We start from the raw sequence: 8,835 nt of genomic DNA, 5'->3' as shown, positions 1-8,835 counted from the left end.
GTGGAAAGAGGGGAACTGGCCAGGCAGAGACAGCAAGGGCGGTTCGTTGCTCCAGAGCCTTTCCGTTCACCTTCCCACTCCTGGGCCAGAATACACTCAATCATATGACCCACTGAAGAGATGAGTCTTCAGTAAAGACTTAAAGGTTGAGACCGAGTTTGCGTCTCTGACATGGGTAGGCAGACCGTTCCATAAAAATGGAGCTCTATAGGAGAAAGCCCTGCCTCCAGCTGTTTGCTTAGAAATTCTAGGGACAATTAGGAGGCCTGCGTCTTGTGACCGTAGCGTACGTGTAGGTATGTACGCAGGACCAAATCAGAGAGATAGGTAGGAGCAAGCCCATGTAATGCTTTGTAGGTTAGCAGTAAAACCTTGAAATCAGCCCTTGCTTTGACAGGAAGCCAGTGTAGAGAGGCTAGCACTGGAGTAATATGATAAAAAAATGTGGTTCTAGTCAGGATTCTAGCAGCCGTATTTAGCACTAACTGAAGTATATTTAGTGCTTTATCCGGGTAGCCGGAAAGTAGAGCATTGCAGTAGTCTAACCTAGAAGTGACAAAAGCATGGATTAATTTTTCTGCATCATTTTTGGACAGAAAGTTTCTGATTTTTGCAATATTACGTAGATGGAAAAAAGCTGTCCTCGAAATGGTCTTGATATGTTCTTCAAAAGAGAGATCAGGGTCCAGAGTAACGCCGAGGTCCTTCACAGTTTTATTTGAGACGACTGTACAACCATTAAGATTAATTGTCAGATTCAACAGAAGATCTCTTTGTTTCTTGGGACCTAGGACAAGCATCTCTGTTTTGTCCGAGTTTAATAGTAGAAAGTTAGCAGTCATCCACTTCCTTATGTCTGAAACACATGCTTCTAGCGAGGGCAATTTTGGGGCTTCAATTCACCATGTTTCATTGAAATGTACAGCTGTGTGTCATCCGCATAGCAGTGAAAGTTAACATTATGTTAACTAAGTTAGGGTACAGGTTATGTTTAGGGTTAGGTGTTAGGGAAAATGTGATTTTGAATGGGACTGAATTGTGTCTCCACAAAGTTAGTTGTACAATAATGTGTGTGTGTGTGTGTGTGTGTGAGTGAGTGCGTACATGCACATGCAAAAAAAGAGGGAGAGGGTAGGAGATGAAGAGACAGAAACACAAAAAGAGAAGCAGTGCACTGCGATGCCTTAAATTTTTTATCATCATGCATCACGGGGCTGGCGCTGTGGGAGTGACTTAATAATGGACAATTACACAGAGCTGAGGACTCAGAGTAGGAAGCAGCATACAGACCACAGCCTTCGTGCCTTACCATATATATACACTCTGTGTGTTTGTTTGTGTGTGTATGTGTGTGTAGGGTTGTGGTGTGTATCTGACGTGCATGCATGTGTGAATGTGCGTGCCTGTCATCATCATCATCAACACAGCCATCATCATCAGTGTCATCAGAGAGGTAACACTTTGTGTAATTATAGATCCTTGATATCCTTCGTCTGCACTTGTGGACTGCCCTCTTCATTTCAGACGACAGGTTTTCACAATGGGTTTCAAGTCTGGAGACTGAGATGGCCGTTGCTAAATGTATATTTTGTGGTCAAGTACCCCATTTATTTGTGGATTCGATGTTGGATCGTACAATTCAGAATGAAGGGTTTCAAAGTGACGGTGAATAGTCGTGGGTGAACAGGGAGTACAGGAGAGGGCTCAGAACGCACCCTTGTGGGGCCCCATTGCAAAATGTTAATTTTGTCCGAAGATATTATATTACCAAGTCCTATGACCATTGCACTGGTTCCAATCCAAGTGCCAATGCCGTCTAATGATGTCCAGGTGGTGCTGTGGCCTGATTACATGAAAATGGAGCTCACACCAATGGTGGGTCATTCCTCCTGTTTGTCATCATCAAAATCAACATCATCACAGCCATCCTCATCAGTGTCGTCAGTCATAGGTAACACTTTGTGTAGTTTCACTATAACAAGTATTGTAGTTCATTTTAATAACTCACAGTTACACTGTGGTAATTGGTGTCTGTAATTGCAGAGGTGTAATAACAAATGCTTGTTACAATGCTAGTTACAAAGGAGGAAGTTTCCATTAAATTCACACATTTACATTTTAGTTTCTTCTCAGCTGCAACCGATTCAGTAATAACTGTCACAAGGTTGTAATCTCTTGTGGACATTCACTGTGTGTCCGAAATTACAAAGGTTGGAGGCTGAATGGGCTCTAATTACCACCTGTGAAATCTCCACTTAATGTTGTTGGTAGCTCTTGCCACACTAAAGAATACCTTCTGTGTTAACAGATCAGTTATAGGCCAACCTCACGAACTGAGATCTACCATACGAGTGTCATCCCAGATTATAATTTCTAAAAGAAATGCACAAAAATGTGTACGTTGCCCATTATGACAACCTGAACCTCCTTGCCATCCAAGTGAGAGGATAAACCCAGAGTACATTTACATTTACATTTAAGTCATTTAGCAGACGCTCTTATCCAGAGCGACTTACAAATTGGTGCATTCACCTTATGACATCCAGTGGAACAGCCACTTTACAATAGTGCATCAAAATCTTTTAGGGGGGTGAGAAGGATTACTTATCCTATCCTATGTATTCCTTAAAGAGGTGGGGATTCAGGTGTCTCCGGAAGGTGGTGATTGACTCCGCTGTCCTGGCGTCGTGAGGGAGTTTGTTCCACCATTGGGGGGCCAGAGCAGCGAACAGTTTTGACTGGGCTGAGCGGGAACTGTACTTCCTCAGTGGTCGGGAGGCGAGCAGGCCACAGGTGGATGAACGCAGTGCCCTTGTTTGGGTGTAGGGCCTGATCAGAGCCTGGAGGTACTGAGGTGCCGTTCCCCTCACAGCTCCGTAGGCAAGCACCATGGTCTTGTAGCGGATGCGAGCTTCAACTGGAAGCCAGTGGAGAGAGCGGAGGAGCGGGGTGACGTGAGAGAACTTGGGAAGGTTGAACACCAGACGGGCTGCGGCGTTCTGGATGAGTTGTAGGGGTTTAATGGCACAGGCAGGGAGCCCAGCCAACAGCGAGTTGCAGTAATCCAGACGGGAGATGACAAGTGCCTGGATTAGGACCTGCGCCGCTTCCTGTGTGTGTAATATCGGCATAAGTACAATGTATTTACACAGAATTTAGCTAGTTAAAATAAAGTTGATTTTTACTTGTAATTCATGTGTATTTATATAGTACATTACCCATCCTTAAATCAAAATCAAATCAAATCAAATCAAATGTTATTTGTCACATACACATGGTTAGCAGATGTTAATGTGAGTGTAGCGAAATGCTTGTGCTTCTAGTTCCGACAATGCAGTGATAACCAACAAGTAATCTAACTAACAATTCCAAAACTACTGTCTTATACACAGTGTAAGGGGATAAAGAATATGTACATAAGGATATATGAATGAGTGATGGTACAGAGCAGCATACAGTAGATGGTATCGAGTACAGTATATACATATGAGATGAGTATGTAGACAAAGTAAACAAAGTGGCATAGTTAAAGTAGCTAGTGATACATGTATTACATAAGGATGCAGTCGATGATGTAGAGTACAGTATATACGTATGCATATGAGATGAATAATGTAGGGTAAGTAACATTATATAAGGTAGCATTGTTTAAAGTGGCTAGTGATATATTTACATCATTTCCCATCAATTCCCATTATTAAAGTGGCTGGAGTTGGGTCAGTGTCAATGACAGTGTGTTGGCAGCAGCCACTCAATGTTAGTGGTGGCTGTTTAACAGTCTGATGGCCTTGAGATAGAAGCTGTTTTTCAGTCTCTCGGTCCCAGCTTTGATGCACCTGTACTGACCTCGCCTTCTGGATGATAGCGGGGTGAACAGGCAGTGGTTCGGGTGGTTGATGTCCTTGATGATCTTTATGGCCTTCCTGTAACATCGGGTGGTGTAGGTGTCCTGGAGGGCAGGTAGTTTGCCCCTGGTGATGCGTTGTGCAGACCTCACTACCCTCTGGAGAGCCTTACGGTTGAGGGCGGAGCAGTTGCCGTACCAGGCGGTGATACAGCCCGCCAGGATGCTCTCGATTGTGCATCTGTAGAAGTTTGTGAGTGCTTTTGGTGACAAGCCGAATTTCTTCAGCCTCCTGAGGTTGAAGAGGCGCTGCTGCGCCTTATTCATGACGCTGTCAGTGTGAGTGGACCAATTCAGTTTGTCTGTGATGTGTATGCCGAGGAACTTAAAACTTGCTACCCTCTCCACTATTGTTCCATCGATGTGGATAGGGGGGTGTTCCCTCTGCTGTTTCCTGAAGTCCACAATCATCTCCTTAGTTTTGTTGACGTTGAGTGTGAGATTATTTTCCTGACACCACACTCCGAGGGCCCTCACCTCCTCCCTGTAGGCCGTCTCGTCGTTGTTGGTAATCAAGCCTACCACTGTTGTGTCGTCCGCAAACTTGATGATTGAGTTGGAGGCGTGCGTGGCCACGCAGTCGTGGGTGAACAGGGAGTACAGGAGAGGGCTCAGAACGCACCCTTGTGGGGCCCCCGTGTTGAGGATCAGCGGGGAGGAGATGTTGTTGCCTACCCTCACCACCTGGGGGCGGCCCGTCAGGAAGTCCAGTACCCAGTTGCACAGGGCGGGGTCGAGACCCAGGGTCTCGAGCTTGATGACGAGCTTGGAGGGTACTATGGTGTTGAATGCCGAGCTGTAGTCGACGAACAGCATTCTCACATAGGTATTCCTCTTGTCCAGGTGGGTTAGGGCAGTGTGCAGTGTGGTTGAGATTGCATCGTCTGTGGACCTATTTGGGCGGTAAGCAAATTAGAGTGGGTCTAGGGTGTCAGGTAGGGTGGAGGTGATATGGTCCTTGACTAGTCTCTCAAAGCACTTCATGATGACGGAAGTGAGTGCTACGGGGCGGTAGTCGTTTAGCTCAGTTACCTTAGCTTTCTTGGGAACAGGAACAATGGTGGCCCTCTTGAAGCATGTGGGAACAGCAGACTGGTATAGGGATTGATTGAATATGTCCGTAAACACACCGGCCAGCTGGTCTGCGCATGCTCTGAGGGCGCGGCTGGGGATGCCGTCTGGGCCTGCAGCCTTGCGAGGGTTAACACGTTTAAATGTCTTACTCACCTCGGCTGCAGTGAAGGAGAGACCGCATGTTTTCGTTGCAGGCCGTGTCAGTGGCACTGTATTGTCCTCAAAGTGGGCAAAAGTTATTTAGTCTGCCTGGGAGCAAGACATCCTGGTCCGTGACTGGGCTGGGTTTCTTCTTGTAGTCCGTGATTGACTGTAGACCCTGCCACATGCCTCTTGTGTCTGAGCCATTGAATTGAGATTCCACTTTGTCTCTGTACTGACGCTTAGCTTGTTTAATAGCCTTGCGGAGGGAATAGCTGCATTGTTTATATTCGGACATGTTACCAGACACCTTGCCCTGATTAAAAGCAGTGGTTCGCGCTTTCAGTTTCACGCGAATGCTGCCATCAATCCACGGTTTCTGGTTAGGGAATGTTTTTATCATTGCTATGGGAACGACATCTTCGACGCACGTTCTAATGAACTCGCACACCGAATCAGCGTATTCGTCAATATTTTTATCTGACGCAATACGAAACATGTCCCAGTCCACGTGAAGGAAGCAGTCTTGGAGTGTGGAGTCAGCTTGGTCTGACCAGCGTTGGACAGACCTCAGCGTGGGAGCCTCTTGTTTTAGTTTCTGCCTGTAGGCAGGGATCAGCAAAATGGAGTCGTGGTCAGCTTTTCCGAAAGGGGGGCGGGGCAGGGCCTTATATGCGTCGCGGAAGTTAGAGTAACAATGATCCAAGGTTTTACCACCCCTGGTTGCGCAATCGATATGCTGATAAAATTTAGGGAGTCTTGTTTTCAGATTAGCTTTGTTAAAATCCCCAGCTACAATGAATGCAACCTCCGGATAAATGGTTTCCAGTTTGCAAAGAGTTAAATAAAATTTGTTCAGAGCCATCAATGTGTCTGCTTGGGGGGGGATATTTACGGCTGTGATTATATTCCAAGAGAATTCTCTTGGAAGATAATGCGGTCTACATTTGATTGTGAGGAATTCTAAATCAGGTGAACAGAAGGATTTGAGTTCCTGTATGTTTCCTTCATCACACCATGTCTCGTTAGTCATGAGGCATACGCCCCCGCCCCTCTTCTTACCAGAAAGATGTTTGTTTCTGTCGGCGCGATGCGTGGAGAAACCCGTTGGCTGCACCGCATCGGATAGCGTCTTCCCAGTGAGCCATGTTTCCGTGAAGCAGAGAACGTTGCAGTCTCTGATGTCCCTCTGGAATGCCACCCTTGCTCGGATTTCGTCAACCTTGTTGTCAAGAGACTGGACATTGGCAAGAAGAATGCTAGGTAGTGGTGCGCAATGTGCCCTTTTTCGGAGTCTGACCAGAAGACCAGAAGACCGCCTCAACCTGGCCCTCATTTTAAGGCTTCTGGAAGCCCTATCCAAATGCTCCACCAAACCTGCTCTCTCTGACTAAGGCCAACAGAGCACTTAAGTACTATTAAATGCAGTTTGGATGAGATCATTCCATTCCTACTGCCTAGTGTGCTGGCTACCTGGTTGACGTGTTATTCTTCCTGACATTTTTTCTGTCAGAGGGTCGCTAGAGAGCTGGCTACCTTGCTATCAGTTGACAGGGTGGCACCCTTGAGTAGCCAGTTGCTTTTGAGCACCTACTTATACCATGGAAGAAACGAAAAACAAGAGGAAGAAGAAGAAGCCATAGAAAATGGTGTTTTTGCTCTGGAAGGGATCGTAGTTTTAGAGCTCAATGGAAGAGACAGGGCAAAAATAGATAGGTTTTATTTAAAGCCAAGGTAGTCATTTCATTTGATGTCAATACATATAAGTGACAGATTAGCGTGAATTATCTGTAGAAATGGTATGTTAATGTAATATAAATGTCCAAAGTAATGCATGAAAATCTGTATGCATGAACGGCAGCTACAAGATAGCTATCTAGCTAGCTAGTTAGCAATGCTATTGTATCTAGATTAGAGGTCGACAGAATAATCAGAATGGCCGATTAATTAGGGCTGATATCAAGTTTTCAATACAATCGGAAATCTGTATTTTTGGACACTGATTTGTCTGGGTTTTTTTGTTTTTTTTTACACCATTAATTAACCTTTATTTAACCAGGCAAGTCAGTTAAGAACATATTCTTATTTTCAATGACTGCCTGGGAACGGTGGGTTAACTGCCTGTTCAGGGGCAGAACGACATATTTTTACCTTGTCACCTCAGGGGATTCAATCTTGCAACCTTACAGTTAACTAGACCAAAGCTCTAACCACCTGCCTCTCACTGCACTCCACGAGTAGCCTGCATGTTAAGCGAATGCAGTAAGCCAAGGTAAGTTGCTAGCTAGTATTAAACTTATCTTATAAAAACAATCAATCATAATCACTAGTTCACTACACATGGTTGATGATATTACTAGTTTATCTAGCGTGTCCTGCGTTGCATATAATCGATGCGGTGCGTATCATTGCTCCATAAACATCAATGCATTTCTTAAAATCAATACACGGAAGTATATATTTTTAAATCTGCATATTTAGCTAAAAGAAATCCAGGTTAGCAGGCAATATTAACCAGGTGAAATTGTGTCACTTCTCTTGCGTTCATTGCACGCAGAGTCAGTGTATATGCAACAGTTTGGGCCGCCTAATTTGCCCGAATTTTACGTAATTATGATATAACATTGAAGGTTGTGCAATGTAACAGGAATATTTAGACTAATGGATGCCACCCGTTAGATAAAATACGGAACGGTTCCGTATTTCACTGAAAGAATAAACGTCTTGTTTTCGAGATGATAGTTTACGGATTCGACCATATTCATTTACATTTACATTTAAGTCATTTAGCAGATGCTCTTATCCAGAGCGACTTACAAATTGGTGCATGACCTAAGGCCCGTATTTCTGTGTGTTATTATGTTATAATTAAGTCTGTGATTTGATAGAGTAGTCTGACTGAGCGATGTTAGTCACCAGCAGGCTCATAAGCATTCATTCAAACAGCACTTTTGTGCGTTTGCCAGCAGCTGTTTATGACTTCAAGCCTATCAACTCCCGAGATTAGGCTGGTGTAACCGATGTGAAATGGCTAGCTAGTTAGCGGGGTGCGCGCTAATAGCTTTTCAAACGTCACTCGCTCTGAGACTTGGAGTGGTTGTGGCTGCTTCGAGGGTGGCTGTTGTCGTTGTGTTCCTGGTTCGAGCCCAGGAGCGAGGAGAGTTACGGAAGCTATACTGTTACACTGGCAATACTAAAGTGCCTAAAAGAACATCCAATAGTCAAAGGTTAATGAAATACAAATGGTATAGATAGAAATAGTCCTATAATTCCTATAATAACTACAACCTGAAACTTCTTACCTGGGAATATTGAAGACTCATGTTAAAAGGAACCACCAGCTTTCACATGTTTTCATGTTCTGAGCAAGGAACTTAGCTTTCTTACATAGCACATATTGCACGTTTACATTCTTCTCCAACACTTTGTTTTTGCATTATTGAATATGAAGTTGAAAATAATTGACATTTTCCTTCAACTGAATTTTAAGTACCTAATCTCTGTAATGTCCCTCAGTCGAGCAGTTCATTTCAAACACATATTTAACCACAAATACCAGGGAGCCTTTCCAATGCCTTGTAAATAAGGCATTGGTAGATGGGTAAAAAAAAGCAGACATTGAATATCCCTTTGAGCATGGTGAAGTTATTAATTAAACTTTGGATGGTGTATCAATACACCCAGTCAATACAAAGATAGATGCATCCTTCCTAACT

Source organism: Oncorhynchus keta, chromosome 6 (genome assembly GCF_023373465.1).
Source record: "Oncorhynchus keta strain PuntledgeMale-10-30-2019 chromosome 6, Oket_V2, whole genome shotgun sequence".
Taxonomy (NCBI): domain Eukaryota; kingdom Metazoa; phylum Chordata; class Actinopteri; order Salmoniformes; family Salmonidae; genus Oncorhynchus; species Oncorhynchus keta.
The sequence above is the reverse complement of the archived record's forward strand: the minus strand, read 5'-3'. Positions refer to the sequence as shown.